General features: G+C 41.6%; 1 long non-coding RNA gene across 2 annotated transcripts; it reads right to left on the bottom strand.

Moving 5' to 3' along the window:
- Positions 1-1067: 1067 nt before the first annotated feature.
- Positions 1068-6256, bottom strand: LOC147983534 (uncharacterized). Of its 2 annotated transcripts, none has more exons than XR_015614982.1 (4): positions 6194-6256; positions 4528-4578; positions 3775-3909; positions 1068-3183 (listed from the first exon to the last, which is right to left on the bottom strand). It is a non-coding gene; the product is annotated as an uncharacterized LOC147983534 (long non-coding RNA). The 2 variants fall into 2 exon arrangements; XR_015614983.1 differs by lacking the exon at positions 6194-6256 and adding an exon at positions 5367-6173.
- Positions 6257-6772: the final 516 nt, after the last annotated feature.

The following is a 6772-nucleotide window of genomic DNA, read 5'->3' as shown; positions in this document are numbered from 1 at the left end:
CACTATTCAATATTCATTTCAATCACATTGGGAAGCACGACAAGGCCTGCCATCATTTTACTATCTTGCACTTCAGCCAACTCTTTGCCGAATTGGACCGGCAGCTTTGCCGGGTTTTTTTTTCGTGAATACGTAAGGTTGCGTATCATTTTATTGATAGGTGGAAAGGAGAAGTACAGGGTAGCACTCACGGGGGCGTACGCTCAACGGCGTCCCCAGGAATGCGGCGCGAGCATGAAGGAGGATGCTCAGCCTTTATACACACGATCTAGGTTATAGGGATAATAGATGCTAAGCCTAGGGCGCCGGCTCTGGACCAAAGCCAGGCCTCCTCCTTGATGGTGTGAACAAGGACGTCGGTAGATGGTCGGAGGTCGTCGAAGAAAGCGGCATTGCGATGCTTCCAGATGCTCCAAGCGGTGAGAGCCACAAGGGAGTTGAGGCCTTTTCTCAGGCGAATAGTTTTCTGTTTGGCTTAAGCGGCACATTGGTTCGCCCATGCATTTAACAAATTCGGCCCTGATCGATATGCAAACCTAGCAGAGAGACTTCAGCAAATGTTTCCTTCCCGGCACGTTGGCTTGCATGCACATGGCGCAGTAATGTGTGTACCAAATCTAGAAGTAGTTGCCCATGTTAATTCCTAGCGGATATTCTTAACCTATCCGTATGAGCAGCCAAGAATCACTATGCATAATTGCATATATATGCAACCAGGATTCATAGGAAAACCGGGGTTCAAATTTTGATTGGATCCGTATGAGCATGACTCGGGCAGCAGAGATTGAGCTGCTGCGCACAAACGATTGTACCTACTATGTCAAGCAATGAAATATCTAGTTCACGAAAAGATAAATATGTTCAAACATGTCAATCAGGCCACGTCTACAATAACTTGCTTCTTCTTAATTGCTACTAGTGGTTGGGGCGCACCCTTGGTGTGCCGCGTGAGAGGAAGCTAGGGCGGTGCTAGGTAGGGTGCGCCCCTTTCACTGCTTATCTGAACCAAGTACTGTTATTGGACCAGACAAAACAATGCAAATGCAACATTCATAGAATGGTCTGGCACCAGGTTTCAGCTCCCTTTTTGGATCTGGATATGCAATTCTTGATAAACTTATTATATTGATGCATCACGTGAGAAAGAAACTAAAATGCCATCATAGACAAGGACATCAATATAATAGCATCGGTAGATGCCGTGTTGGCTCCAGCGGCGACATTGCCATATACTCTGACATTCGTACGCAGTCCGTATTGAAATCTCAAAAAAGTCTTATTTTTTTATTTCATTTGTAAGAAGTCGAACTGAAGAGGAGAATATCTCTTACATTACATATGTCTTCACCAAAGCGCTCTAACATGCAATGCAAGTAAGAGGTAGTTGATCTCCCTACACCAAAAGTTAACAAATCAATTTGCAAACAAAAAAGCTGAGATAAGTTCCAAATAATATGGTATAAATTTTTCTTAATTAACACAAGAATACAAAAAAGGGATATCCTCATGAACAACAGCAGAAGGGAAAGCCTAAAATGTTTTCTCGGAACTAATGACCCAAAGTACTGAAGTAACCTCTAAACTTCTTCTTGGACAACTGAACTGACATATCTTTTAACCGCAAAAAGAGAAATGACAGTACAAACTATATGCTATCAAATATGGCTAGGACCATACATCAACATTAAAATCCTGGGAGTGGGCACTCTCAAGATATTTGTTGCACAACACAAAACTGATTTTAATATCATAGCCGACTTATCTGGAAACCAGTATGTACAGAAGCTGTCATATACAAAACATTCAGAACAAACATAATAGCTATTGATCTCAAAACTTAATCGGCAAACACAAACACAGTAATGCTAGCTAGTACCTTTGAAATGCAGAGGGGGGTATTCAAGATGGGATGGGATTCATCATCAAATGGACCTATAAATGCATCATGGATGACCAACCATAATACTGAAGTAATCAATGCATATTTATGAACCACCTTGAAATTAAAACAATGATGTGTTGCAGAATGTATAGCCACTAAAGTAGCCAGGAAAACATATTAGCTCTTTCTAACAACATACATATATTATCAGGAAGCATCAAGCACATATTAAACTACTAAAGTCTCTTGCTGCAAAACATTCAAAGAAACATCTTCATTGCCCTGCTACTTTGTTGAACTGGATTCGCCAGCTACTTAGATGCTCGGTTTGAAAAAAAGTATTCATCAAATAGCAGCGACTATTATGTCCAAACAAACACTTGTCAAGACAATAAAAATGGCATATTGCATAAACAACAATAATAACTCATCCTGAAGTTGCTGACCAAAGTCTTAAAAGAACACCTAAATCACCATGATGTTTGAACTTCAAAAACGGCTGGTTTAATTGAGACCAAAATATCTTAAGCATGCAGGAATTAATAAAAAAATAGCATAAAGTGGGATGTGTTTATCGCAGTAATGGTAGGGATGTGATGGAACCAAATGGTCCAAATTGGAGCTTTGACTCTCCCAAGGCTCCTATCTAATGATTTACGCCACCAGAAACAATTCTGTATATCTATCTTGCCCAAAGAATCACCCATGGGGCTGTGGTTCCCTTGGTTTATTTTCTAGCATCAAAGCAGGCTTCAGCATGTATGTATGCAATTTTTTAGGGGAAGTAAAATACAGAATGGTCTACAAAAGACTGAAACCGTTGAGCTGCCGGTCACATTAACTAAGAAGGTCTGGCATCCATAAAGAAAACACAGGGGCAGACCTCAGACATTGAGCAGCAGAATACATTGACCAGCAAAACCACAATCGTAACCACAGTTGGAATAAAAACAAACACAAGACGTGCGAAGCATACATAGTAGCAAGTAAATACGCAAAGAACAACAGAGACCAAACTGTCAAACACACAGAAAAAAATTAAGAGGGTCAAGAGGAGTTAGTGTGATACCTCAACAGGAACCAAAGACTAAAGCCAAATTCCAAACGTGAGAATGATCAGTGCGGCACATGCAAGAATGCACAGAAATTGATCCTACTCCTGATCAACTACTTGGCCTTTGCGGTAACCGCTGAAATAGTTGCTGATGCTCCTTTTAGCCTAGTTATGGAATCATTAAGCTCGACAGTCCTTCTTGAGCCCTTCTCTCCATTGGCAGGTACGTTTTCAGCACCGCTAGGTCCTGCAATACAAAGAAATGCCACAGGAAAGGAAATCAAATGATGAAAAAATGAATCACCAAGAGGATTGACCTATGAAGCTAAATCTGTTTTCTAAATTCTGGCCCTCGTTAATGACTACATTTTCTATTCATATGACTCTGTGTACTTCACTGTTGTTAGATACCACAAAGCTCTCATCGGGCCATTCTTAACATGAAATATCTTCACCTTGATGTAAGAACAAAGTTGATTATGTTCTTAACCATTTCTACCACGAGGCATATGTTCAGAAGAACTGACACTCGCTTGCAAGTTAACAAACTGCATAGGCACACATGTTGTTCCCCTGAGTTGACAAAAAAATGGAATTAGCATGTCGGGGAAAACAACACAATTAAATGACAATGGATTTATTTTACCAAAAGCAAATTATATGCTTTTCCTGGGAATGTTGTTGTTGCTTAATATGTTTTAATGCTAGCTTTCATCCCATGATTGATAGGAATGAAAAAAATTGAAATAGGAAATTATTTGGTTAAGAAAAGATCGACATGCGTGAGTGTCCTTAGTTCTTAGGGAAACAGAGAGTTCTTAGGGCTCAATACTATTACCTAAGTGCTTTTACCAACAATTTCCCAAACACCACCATACTGGTTCATGCCCAGAACTGAAGCCACCTTGGAACTGCTATCTTCATGATGCATTATACCCTTGAGGGTCTCCAGGTTCGTTCGCTACAGCTCGTCCTGTGCGCCGTCGTCATCGAGGGGTGAAACAGAAATGCCAATCGATCAGACCTAAACCCAAACCCTAACAAACAAAACAAGGGAAATATGAAGCTCCTGTAGAAACACTCCCCATCTCCGATCACTGGTCTAAATTCTGAATAGCCATCAAGATTGTTCATCCCATTAGAAGAAACAATATAATGATTCCTTACTTCGGAGATGGGTTGTGTCTGCAACAACCACACAAATACGAGAATTGAAATTACAGAGTACAACATGGAAACAACATATCTAAAAATGTGATGGAAAGTTTGTTTTTATTCCAATTTTCGGTTTTTGAAACCACTATCATATATAATCCCATCACCGATATTGATTTGTTGCTGTTCAATAAGAAAAGAAGAGTATATATGTTATTGTCTAATAAACTCAACAACAGTACAAGTATGATTTAGATTCCATCAAACTATCACAACCAAGAGTTAACATACAATTTAGTATCCATAAAAGAGAAAATAGTCCTTCTGAACAGTTCATCGTACAGTTGAATCAAAGTATCTTGTGATCTAGGACTTTCATCCTTATATTTCACGCACTTAAAATTCGAACATCACATTAGGCAAAATGGAGACAAACCTGGTGCCGCACATGTCCCGAACATATTTGCCTTCCTTCTCTACAAAAAATCTATTTGACAAGAAATGAAGAAAACGAAGTTAAAAGTCCATATATCCTGCCAGTCTTACAATTGTACAGAATCAACAAGAAGTCGAGCATTTTCCTTTTCCCAGTAAAAAGAAACAAGAATGTAATAGCAAGACCACAAACGTTCAAGTCCAAAGCTCTTTATTTTCGGGAACTAATAAATGGAAGTGTAAATGAAATTAGATTCTGAGGTTTCTGAAAGAGTTCGAGGTACCAATCAACCAAATGCCGAAACTTCTCAACCAAATCCTGAAGTGGTCAGACATTTTGCATGTAAATGACAAATGATTTAGAGAAATTATGCTTGGTTATGCCGTCTTGAACTAATGTCTAGACTAAATCTTTTGATAGCAATATCTGTTTACAAAGGAAGTCGTACATTCGACTTCAGGCCCTGTTACAAAAATATTGCAGTAATCAGGACATGACCTCGTGATTTCCACAAATTTTACAGGGAAATTGCAACAAGATAGCCATGCGCTTCAATATACAATGCCAGATTTATGAAAGACCCACAATCAACAAGGATGTGTGTACTGCTGCCAACATTTGCCCAAGATTCCTCCTCTACTCTAGGACGCCACATGATGCACTAACCAAGATTCCTTGCCTTGATTAAACTAATATGTCCAGAATTAACATTAACAAGCAGAAATCAAGAATCCAATTCCAGTTTCTATGCACATAAAATAGTTAAGTACAGGAATGCTCATATGGTCATACTACCCAAGAATCACAAGTGCGAAGATTAAACAAGATTCAGGTCATACCCTGTTCTTGAGCCAACTCCAGGGCGATTTCCCCTTTTCAGGCCTGGGTCTCACCTCCTACTCCATGGAGTTAGCATCAGGATTCACACATTTTGTATTAGCAAGGTGAAAGGACTAACAAGATTGAAAAATGTGGATGTGTCCAAATCCTATATACTCTTGCCGATTTTTATATGAACTGAGCTTCGACTTTCGAGGCTTTGTAGTCAGATTCAAACGTTTAGGTAACAGATGGCCAAAGGCCCAAACTTCTCGACCAAACTCCAGGATGGAGTAAGAGACCAAAGGCTTTTGCATAAAAGTGGTCGAGGATCTAGACAATGTACGTCAAGTTAAGTAATACAGTGCAAGCATTCAGATTAACTTCTCCTATAATACGAGTCATTTACACTGAAAACTGATTCATTTTGAGTTAAGGATTTGTTGCAAAAGTATCACAACAACCATTGCCACGACATGATCCTCATATCTCCCCACATTCTCCACTTGCAGCAAAATATGTCATCACGCTGAGTAGGAGAATCAATTAGCACAAGACTGGAAACCTAAATCTTGAACAGTTTCCAATAATCACAACAAGATGCTCGTTTGTCTCTAAATTCACACTGCACCACAAGAAGAACCCCGAGTCATAATCATGAAATACCTAATCAAACGGTCCCCAACATTTGCCCAAGATTGCGCGTGTATTACTCTAAATCATCCCCAAGATTTCAACAAACTGAAGAGATCACACTTCCACACCCTGAACAAGAAAATCATCACAGTCCCATACTCCAAATCACAATTCAGCAAGCAAGAAGACCAGATTCAGATTCAGGCTATACCTTTTCCTTTCTCAGGAGCGCATCCTTGGCGTATGACGATTCCACCTGCTCGAGAAGAAACCAAGTAAGGCTCAAGAACGCACTCTAGTAACTCCAAGAAACAACATCGCGGAAGCCCGTCACCAGCTGCTCCTTGCCTTCCTCCATGATAACCGCCCGCTGCTGTCGCAGGATATGGTGGAACTCCAGTTCCTAGTCGAACGACCCTGTCACGTTCCTCTGCACCATCATCCTCATCCCCGCCGTGGAGATTGACCCAAGGCAAAGGCGAAGTCGGGGAAGCTGCTCGCGGAGCTTGGGGGAAAAGGTGCCGGAAAGGGAACGGCGGCAAGCCTGCCCTTCCTGTCGACCCACGCCGCGGCGGAGCTCGACCCATCGACGCCGCCTCCGAGGTAGTCGTGGGAGGGGGTGGAGGAGTTGCTGCTGCCCGCGGAGCTCGGAGGAGAAGGAATCATGACCAACTCCTTGCCCTTCCGAGGGTCCACCACCGTGGCGGGGCTCGACCATCGGTGCCGCCTCCGGCCTGCTCGAGGTGGAGGGGCGTCGCGCGGGGAGGTGGCTGGTGGCGGCGTGAGGAGA

This window comes from Triticum urartu, chromosome 2A (assembly GCF_056163025.1).
Source record: "Triticum urartu cultivar PI428250 chromosome 2A, HENAU_Tu73, whole genome shotgun sequence".
NCBI lineage: Eukaryota > Viridiplantae > Streptophyta > Magnoliopsida > Poales > Poaceae > Triticum > Triticum urartu.
Note: the sequence above shows the minus strand (reverse complement) of the source record. Positions and strands in the feature narration are given on the sequence as shown.